Raw genomic sequence first — 10,459 nt, 5'->3', positions numbered from 1 at the left:
CGCCGCTCGCACCCGCCGTCGGGAGCTCAGAGGGCACAAGGAGCTCCTTGGCACACCGCCATGGCCGCCGCCTCCATTGAGCTCGAACTGCCTCCACTCAAGTCGTCGCCTCCACCGAGCTCGAGCCACCGGGACCTCCATGGCGAGTCGTCGTCGCAAATCCACGCGCCGAGAGCACCGAGCACAAACGCCGCCACCGGATCTGAGCTGGAAGCGGCCACCACCCTGCTTCTCCCGCCGTGGAGGTGCCCTGCGCCGCCGCGGCTCACTTGCGGAGGGAGCTGGGGCCTCTCCGCCGTGGGAGCCTGGGATGAGAGGAAAGGGGGGAGCAGAGTTTGGGGAGAGGAGGCCCGCCACCAGGAAGGAGGGCCCCGTCTCCCGCACCGCCATGCCGTCTCCCACTCCTTCCTCATCGACCGCATGACTCACATGGTAGTTGGGGCCCTGCTTCTCCACCTTGGTTGCCGAAGACAAGCTCGAGGGGCCCCGGCTCCGCCTCCTGCTCTACGCTGCGGAGGGAGGGAAGGCATTGGCGTCACACGTCGAGGAGTAGGGCGCCCTGTAGCCGTGTGCGACGACGGTCAGCCCCCTGCCCCACCCCGCGGAGGGAGGGAGGTCAGATTGGGGAGGAGGAGCAGAGGGCGACTGTGGGGAGGAGTCTGGCCGTCGGGGAAGAGGGTGCTCTCAGATTGGGGAGGAGCAGAGGGCGGTCGCAGGGGAGAAGCCCGCCGGCCGCCGAGGAGGAGGGAGCATGGAGGGGGCGGTGGCCTCGAGCTCAAGCTCGTCGCGCCGGCCTCCTCCCAATATGCAGAGGGGAGAGGGGCTCAACGACGTTTCCCTCTCAATCCGCCCGAGACCAGCTCCGCCGGGGCCGGTGAAGATCCGTCGCGAGCCCCTCCGCCTGGCACCTGTCATCGTCGATCCGACTAGGAGGGAGGGGGCGGCGCGGGACCACTGCACGCCTCTGCTCCGAGCTCGAAGCCGCGTCGGAGGAGGCCCGCCGTCGGGAGCCGCGCCACAGGGTGGCGCCGCCACGGAGGTGAGGGAGGCGGCGTCGAATTCAACACCGACGAGCAGGTGGGCGCGGCCATGGACAACAGAGCAACTGGGGTGGAGAGGAGAGGGGATCAGTAGGGGGAGAGAGAGAGGGGGGAATGGGGAGGGAGGTAGGGCCGGGGATAAAAAAAGGGAGAGAGAATGACGGGTGGGTCCCAACACGTGTGGAAGAAATTGTTTTAAAGAAGAAAATCTGGATGATTGGACCTTTTGAAAGATGGATATCAAGTATGAACGAGTACTTATAGTGTAAAGTGACCACACTACAGGAAGTACTCCGGTTATGTTCTCTGCTTAGCACCCAAATAATTGTTGCCATTCTATCCGGCCATATCAGAAAACATCCACCCGTCATCTCCTGATTGGGTGTGCCCATTTTCCTAAGCCTATACTTTTGTTTAAAAAAAATTCCTTTCAGGTTTCAGCTCACTTTTACACGTAGGCAAAGCACACGCGCAGGTGGCACACTAGACAAGCAAGATATCCAATCAGAAATCGCTAGCGATATGCCCATCCATACAACGGCCTAGCGGGTGGCTCTAAGCGTTTCCCGCCATTATTTAAACTCCACTCCGGCTGCCTTCTTCCTCACCGCAACCAGGCTGCCAGCCAGCAAGAACAGCTCTCGAGCTCTAAGCCAAGTAGCAGGACATACTCAGAGTAGCTCATCAATGGCCGCTTCCACCATGTCGCTCTCCTCTCCTGCTCTCGCCGGCAAGGCGGCAGCAAAGATCGTCCCCTCCAGCGTCTTCGGCGAGGGCCGCGTCACGATGCGGCCGCCAAGGCCAAGCCCGCCGCGGCGTCCGGGAGCCCGTGGTACGGCCGGGACCGCGTCCTCTACCTCGGCCCGCTGTCCGGCGAGCCGCTGTTGTACCTCACCGGCGAGTTCCCGGGAGACTACGGCTGGGACACCGCGGGGCTCTCGGTCGACCCCGAGACGTTCGCCAAGAACAGGGAGCTGGAGGTGATCCACTGCCGGTGGGCCATGCTCGGCGCGCTCGGCTGCGTCTTCCCCGAGCTCCTCGCCCGCAACGGCGTCAAGTTCGGCGAGGCCGTCTGGTTCAAGGCCGGCGCTCAGATCTTCAGCGAGGGCGGCCTGGACTACCTGGGCAACCCCAGCCTCGTGCACGCGCAGAGCATCCTCGCCATCTGGGCATGCCAGGTACTCCTACAAATCAATTTGTCCCCCAAATCACTAATGCTGCTGGCTGGATTGTGCTCTGATGTTGTAATGTGGTTGGATTTGCATCGGCCATCGTCTATCAGGTTGTCTTGATGGGAGCCGTTGAGTGGTACAGAGTGGCCGGCGGGCCGCTCGGCGATGTGGTGGACCCGTTGTACCCCGGAGGGAGCTTCGACCCACTGGGGGGCTCGCCGACGACCCGGAGAAATTCGCGGAGCTGAAGGTGAAGGAGATCAAGAACGGTCGGCTCGCCATGTTCTCCATGTTCGGGTTCTTCGTCCAGGCTATCGTCACCGGCAAGTGTCGGTGTTTAACCGGCTGCTCACCGAGGGATATACCCAAGGTGGTAAGTTTTGGGTGAGGAGACGCCGAGATCAGAAACTCGAAAGTGCAAGGAACACAAGACTTAGACAGGTTCGGGCCGCACGGAGCGTAACACCCTACGTCCTGTATGGTGGTTTGTATTCCCTTTGGTGTAGAATGACCTAATAATCTTCTATTTTTAGGGGGGTTCCTGACCTCCCTTATATATCCGAGAGGTCAAGATTACAAAGATACTAACCAACACCAGCTGAGGAATCGTACCAGGACATATCTCGAGCAGATTCCCCCTGTATCGGTTAGCCTTATCTCCTATTTAAACGGAATAAATAAGAGATAAACAAGATGAATAAGAGATAAGACGGACTTAATCTCTTAGACCTCCTTAAACTACGTTACACACCCAGCCCGGTGACCCCGGGTCTGACAAGCCCCCGAGCTCTTCGTAGCTGAGTACTGCAGGCTCATCGAGTACTTTTGAAGCAGTCTTCGACTTCTTCTGAAGCTTCGTCTTGAAGACCTTCTTCGAGTACTTGCCTGGCTGCATCAAAGCTATGAGGTGCTCATGCCCCGAATTTCTGTTATGGTGTGCGATTTAAAAATCGCACTCTATATGGAGTAGCCCCCGAGCCTTAGGTTGAATCGGAGAATCAGGCTGAGGGTCCCATTTATCCGTAATCTCCTTATCCTTCAAAGAAATTTGAAAAATAAGTAATTGATGCCACGTACCCCACAGCCCCCGAGCCTTAAATCCAAATCCCACAAATATGGAGATAAGGATCTAAAAACCGTGGCATTGGTCTTACTCTGGAATTCTGAGAAAAACTCTTCGCCTCTGCATAGTGAAATTAAGCCTCCCGCTGATTTATTTAACCGTGCGGTGGCTTAGAGTTTCTTCTGCACTCTCAGTCCTCATATGAGTCGTCTTCGAGTAGTTTTACGGCGTCCAGCCCCCGAGCTTACAAGCCAGGAGAGCCGAATGAGTCATGTCGAGTAGTGCGCATCGCCCAGCCCCTGAGCCTGGGAACTAGAGGAACTGCGATGGCACGCCGCGCTGCCTGAAGGGTTGTTGCCGAAGCTTGATCTGAAAAAAGACAATGCACATATTATGTAGCATAATACGAAGATACCGAGTAGTACTCAGTAATAATGTGAAGACACCAAAATTTATTCGGTGTAAAAATTGCTATGTCGAGCTCTTTTTTAGGCCATTTAAATCTCTCGAGCAGTCCACCTGTTACGTTTAAGCACCTGGTCCTGTTTTAGCCGTTGCTCATAGCGTGTATGAGATCTTTGTCTCGTGTACGCGTAGAGGCGTTAGGCGTGACAGAAGAGCCGAGGTTTCACGAATTAAGGCATGTGCTACCGGAGTAGATTAGCGACCGTTAAGAGGAGACACGCGCAGAAAGTAGTCGTTATACGACAAAGAGGATGCGCAGTGCGCAAAGATAGTCGGCGAAGTGTAGCTCTAGAGGGTTTCATGCCCATCGAGAGTCGTACACGGACAAATAATCGATCATGGTGTAGCCCCCGAGGGTTTCATGCCCGTCGAGAGGCGTACCAAAAAAGGTAGCCGATCTTGTGAAGAACAAGTCGGAAAAGGTATAAATCACTTAGCTTGATTCGTGGACGAATGTCGACGAAGCCGTGGAGCTCGTTGATGAAGCTGCGACGATTTGTTGATGAAGCTCGACTAGTTGGAACTGATTCCGACTAGTTTTCAAGTCGAGACGAGTAGTTGATGTAGTCGTCGGCGAGCTGCCGATCGTCCTCGCGAAGTCGAAGTAGTCGAACACGTTGCTGCCGCGCGCGGATATTGCAGCACAAGCCGAAGTTGAGCCCGAGTCGTCGAGGTCGACGGCCGCGGTGCCTCGACGTTGCAGCACAAGGTGAAGTCGAGCCGAGTAGTCGAGATCGATGTAGCTGTTCGCTGAAGGATCCGATCTCGAACTCGATGAATCGATTCGTCGATGCACATGCGTGAAGGTAGCAATCCACCACCTGGTGAACTAGAAAGATGCCATCGAGTTCGCCGGTGGATCTTCGACGCGCTCCCCTACCTGGCGCGCCAGCTGTCGGTGTTTAACCGGTTGCCCACCGAGGGATATACCCAAGGTGGTAAGTTTTGGGTGAGGGGACGCCGAGATCAGGAACTCGAAGGTGCAAGGAACACAAGACTTAGACAGGTTCGGGCCGCACGGAGCGTAACACCCTACGTCCTGTATGGTGGTTTGTATTCCCTTTGGTGTAGAATGACCTAATAATCTTCTATTTTTAGGGGGGTCCCTGACCTCCCTTATATATCCGAGAGGTCAAGGTTACAAAGATACTAACCAACACCAGCTGAGGAATCGTACCAGGACATATCTCGAGCAGATTCCCCCTGTATCGGTTAGCCTTATCTCCTATTTAAACGGAATAAATAAGAGATAAATAAGATGAATAAGAGATAAGGCGGACTTAATCTCTTAGACCTCCTTAAACTACGTTACGCACCCAGCCCGGTGACCCCGGGTCTGACAGCAAGGGCCCCCTGGAGAACCTGGCCAACCACATCACCGACCCTGTTAGCAACAACGCCTGGGCGTACGCCACCAACTTTGTCCCTGGCAAGTGATGGATTCCCTGAAGATTTTGAGGCAACTCCCGGCCGCGAACGCCATTGAGCAGTTGAATTCCTCGCATCAGATTGCTTGCCAAGAGGCAAAGAAACAGCATGCTGGGCCTACGTGTCAGACAAAGAGCTGTGCGGCACCTTGTATTTCTTCGTACATATTGTGTCATGCGGTTGTTTGATTTTTCATGAAACGGTGTTATAGAATTCCAAACGGGCTGCCCGGCCCTAGCCCTAAAAAGCACGGCACTAAGCGGCCTGGACCTATCAGGCCCGACGGCAACTTAGTGTCGTGCCGTGCCGTGCCACCATGCCTGAGTGGTGGCCCAGGCACGGCCCTAAGGGCATTTTTTCGGGCCAGGCCGGCACTACAGCCCAGCAGGCACTACAGCCCGGCAGGCCTATCTGGCCCGGCGGAGCCTCCCCTGCCCCAACGGTGGCGGAGGCCGGTGCCTGCCTCCCTGACCCGGCGCGGTGGAATCCCTACTTCGGTGGCGGCAAAGATCCCGCGCGAGGCCTCCCTGCCCGGCGTTGTGGCCTCCCTGCTTCGGCGGTGGTGCAGCGGCGAGAGGCGCCCCGGCGGCCCCGACGCGGTGGCCTCCCTGCTCCGGCCGGCGGGGAGGCGCCCCAGCGGTCCCAGCACGGTGGCCTCCCTACTCCTGCCGGCGGGGAGGAGCCCCGGCGGCCCCGGCGCGGTGGCCTCCCTGCTCCGGACAGCGGGGAGGCGGCTGGTGCTGAGGAGGGGAGGCGTGAGAGAGCCAGGGAGGGGAGGCGCAGGGAGGTGAGGCGTGAGAGAACGAGGGAGGGGCGGCGGCCGGGTGGGGAAGGGAAGAAGGTGGAGTAGGGTTAGGGTTTGTTGTATTTATATGGATTTGGTGTAGATGGATAGTTGGCTGTCGGGCCGCCATCGGGCCGGCCATTTTCGTGTCGTGCCTCGGGCCGGCCCGCCGTGCCAGGTGGCGGCCCAGGCACTAAAGGACTTTCAGGCCGGGCCGACACTAGGCACTATTGATCGTGCTTAGGTTCGGGCTAGGGTTGGGCTTTTTAGGGCCGTGCCTCGAGCTGCCAATCTTACCTGGCCCATTTGGAATTCTATAAACGGTGTTGATGCGTATATCTCAGCTCTATTTCTCTCTCTCTCTCTCTCTCTCTCTCTCTCTCTTTTTGGGTTCCCATAACTGTTTCTAGTCTCATGAACATGAACTTTGGCTTGGGAATCGGCATAGCATCGCTTTGACACACGAGGTCTTTTACGTACACAATACTACCCGACGGTAGTATGGTAGTATAATCGATTTTTTGCTATGGGTAAAATAGTAATTTGCTCGAATATAAAATGATAATTTGCTAAAATATATTAACCAGCGTGAAATAATGTTACGTAAAAAATTTATATGTTTGATTTCATATATTACAACAATAATATTTTCCATAGTTCCAATCATAACCCTATACTACCCATACAACCTACGAATACTACCCATACTACCGCTAAAAAACCTGTGGTATAAAATTAATTCTAACCGTCCGATCCTTCAAAATAGGTCCTTTTTTATTACATACGAGTCCTTTTCAAACAGTAGTATAAGGTAGTATAGTGTACTGTAAATGACCTCTTGACAGTATTAAGTCCAGTAAAAAGGACTAACTACGAACTTGACACACTACAACAGAGAACACTAACGTACGTTTGTTGTTTAATTACCCACCCAATTCCACTATAACCATTGTAATATTTTTTCACCATACGTTCCTTTGCCCCATCCTTTCCGGCTCAAACCCCATGAGAAAAAAAATAAACACGAAAACTGACGCGCGTGTACTGATTAACCACTCCACTTGGTTGTGTCAAGCACTTTGTAAGCAATTAAAGCGAAAGCATTCACAAAAGATGATAGCAGAATCAATGGTACAAAAAAAAGAAACAAATCCTTTAACAAAACGAACAAATTACTAACTTCCCCCTGTCCTATATATGTTCATGATTCTCGACGTTGAGGACGAAGAAGGCTTTCTCCTCACCACCTACTGCCGACAGCTTGGCGGTGGTAGTGGTCACGCCCGACAGCTTTGCGTCGGCGGCGGTAGCGCTGGATAGCTTGGCCGCGTCGCCCTCGGCCGAGGACCGCTTGAGGAACTCGATGCAGTCCTCGACGGCTTCGTTCCGGATGGAGTCATCCCGGCGGCAGGTCACGGCCACAGCGGCGTCGGAGTCGCCGTGCCGGCTGGCGGCGCGTGGCTACGAGGCCTTGGACGACTTGCCGCTTCCAGTGCTGCTGGTGCGCTGCACGGAGGCTCTGGACACAGCGGAGAGCATGATGAGCCGGAGCACGACGTCGCGGATGCGCTCGAGCAGCGAGACCGACGCCGCCGGGCGCGCCGTAGGCGCGCGGCAGCCGCCTCCGCGGACGAGGCGCGGCATGCACGTCGCCGTCGCTGCCTTCATTGTCTTGGTTCTCATGCTGCAGCTTGTGTACGATGGAGTCGTCGCAGGATTTGCGCGCGTTGAGAGCTGAAGCTGAAGCTGAGTGTGAAGTGATGCGAGTGTTTGGCTTATGACCGGGACAGATGCACGGGCGTTTCAGGTTTTATATAGGGTAACTTGGGAATAAATTAAGTCACAATGTGTACTGGTTCAATGTATTGATGTTGGTACAAGTGTCTGACCCAGCAGTCTTCAGAGAATGAACTCGATCAAAACAAATAATTTGTCTCCAACTGAGAACATATCAAGAGTGCACCTGGTCCTTGGGGTGCTCCCGTGCACCCAGCCGTGGGCATCCGTTGGATGGAGAATCAACCTTCTTTGGTGCATCGAGTTTGTGAATTGCAGGTGGAATTCTAAAAAATGAGGAAAAATGTAAAAATAACTTACACATTTGATGCATCAGAACGGTTGATTCTCCATCCAACGGATGCACCCGACCGGGAGCACAAGTAGCTAATCTCCCTGTGGAACCAGCCAGGATGCTTCATATATTATCCCCGCGGGCTCTCCATTTTCTTACAGCGCGAACTCAAGTCCCTAGGTTTAACACCATCTGCGTAGCACATGCGTCCACTAATCGACAAATTAACCACTGGAATAACTAGTACTACCTCCGATCCATTGACTTTTCCATTCATTTGACTATTTGTCTTTTCTACAAATATTTTTGCAAATCGATAAATCTATAAATTAAATATAAAGTGCATTTGATAATAGATATAACGATATATATTTTACTTTAGTTAACTAATTTGTTCATAGATACTAGCGATCAAAATTGAAATAAAAAGCCAACATATGCACCCAATCGGGTGCACAAGAACTTACAATCTGTTACTAGCTATGGTTGGTAGTTGATGGCTGAAACTGATTTGGTACTGCTGGCTGGTAGGCTTGAATCCAACCGAACAAGATGTGGCTACCGGCTAGTCTCCCCGGCGGAACCAGCCAGGATGCTTCACATGTTATCGCCGCGAGCTCTCCATTTTTTAAAAGCGCAAACTCCAAGTCCCTAGGTTCAAAACCATCTGCTTAGCACATGCGTCCACTAATCGACAAATTAACCACTGGAAATAACTACAGCATAGTAGTAATCTACACGTAGCGCTCTGCGCGATTCTCAAAGCAATTTATACTGTTCGTAACGTTGGGGGCAGTTACGGATACGTGCACGAGGGTACAAGCGGACAACGAAGCACCTTGGGCAGCGCTCTACCTTTGTGAGATTGCAACAGCATGTAGAGTTCGAAAGGGGGCGCTGCAAAGCGCAGATGCCGAGCTAGATCCCCAAATCCTGCTTGCCCACCGACCCTATATGTACGTATGTTCTCTCTAAAAGTCTCTATCGTGTAGATTGTGTTCGATGAAATTGTAGCTGAGAGTGTATTTGGCATAGCTGTAGCAGTGGCTGTGGACTATGGCTGCAGTGGTGAAGTAGATTTTCTGGTGAATCTGAAACTGTTTTAAAAAAATATTTGATAAAACAGCTTCTTCTAACTGCGTAATGTGAATAAAAAAGTGATATGTCCATAATACCTTTCTTTTTATTTTTCTTTTTCCTTTCCTATTTATTACTTCACATTTTTCTATTTTCTCCTTCCTTTTTTTCTTTCTCTTTCTTCTTTCTTCCTTATCCGTTGCGGGGCTCATCCGCTCATCTCCCCTGCCTCCAATCGACTCCCCCACCGCAATCTGTCCTGCCGGCTGGCCTCCAGTCGCGCCCGTCGCCGGCCGGCCCCCTCGCACCCGCCGCCCGCCGTACAGCCGCCGCTGGGAACCTCCTCCGCGGTCCTGCAGGCTGCCGTCGAGCACATCCTCCGCGGCCCCCGTCGAGCACATCTCCACCGTCGGCCGCCGTCGAGCACATCCTCCTTCGCAGGCCGCCGTCGAGCACTTCCTCCTCCGCGAGCTGCCGTCGAGCACTTCCTCCGCCGCCGGTCCTCCTCGCCGGGCCGTGCAGCCGCCGCCGGGTTCCTCCACCGCGGCACCCTCCTCCAGCTCTCCGCCGTGCCTTCTTCCACGACCTCGTCCACGCCGTCGAGCTCCGCGCTAATGCCGCCGTTGAGCTCCTCCACACACACGCGGCGGCCTCCTCCACACCCACGTCGCGGCCTCGTCTCCTGATGGACCCCACCCGGGGCAGCGCTGGAAAGGACGTGGCGGAGCGGGGGGCGGAGCGGGCGAAGCGACGATTTTTGGCTCCGCCTCCCCCAAATCGCTCCAGTCAGCAGGTTTTCCTGTCGCTTCTTCACCGAAGCTGTTTTGGGATGGTGTTTGGCATAACTTCGCCCAAAACAGCTTTCGAAGCTGTTGGGGAAGCTGTGCCAAACGCACCCTGAGTCATCTTTATGTAATGCGACTGGTCGGATTTTGTTCCCATCCATGTAGTTTCTTCGCTCCCTTAATTATCTCATCAAATTTTGTGGCAAATAATAAAGGTGCCACATAAATATCCAAATATTACGTGTATCAAGAACTAAAGGTCCTTTTTCTATCAGTGTGTTGATGGTAAAAAAACATCATATGTGAGCAATGAACAAAGCCATCTATAGAGCTCAACACAATTAAGTAAATGGCATAATTTTATATATTCTCACACAGAGTGAAACAATAAAAATAAAGTCAAGAATGAAGGATCCTCATGCGCATCGTCCTTCGGCCCACTATCCATTTCGTCACAGGGAATTTTGACATGCTCCTCATTGACAATTTTCGCAAGCTAATGTTATTCATCCTGCCGCCGAATAATGTGTTCATACAGAGTGCGCTTGGTTCCCGATCACACCACAAAGTCGCC

General features: G+C 53.6%; 1 pseudogene; it reads left to right on the top strand.

Annotated features, from left to right (window-relative positions):
• The first annotated feature begins 1,650 nt into the window (after positions 1 to 1,650).
• Positions 1,651 to 2,845, top strand: LOC112888030 (annotated as a pseudogene).
• The last annotated feature ends 7,614 nt before the right edge of the window (positions 2,846 to 10,459 follow it).

This window comes from Panicum hallii, chromosome 3 (genome assembly GCF_002211085.1).
Source record: "Panicum hallii strain FIL2 chromosome 3, PHallii_v3.1, whole genome shotgun sequence".
Taxonomy (NCBI): domain Eukaryota; kingdom Viridiplantae; phylum Streptophyta; class Magnoliopsida; order Poales; family Poaceae; genus Panicum; species Panicum hallii.
Note: the sequence above shows the minus strand (reverse complement) of the source record. Positions and strands in the feature narration are given on the sequence as shown.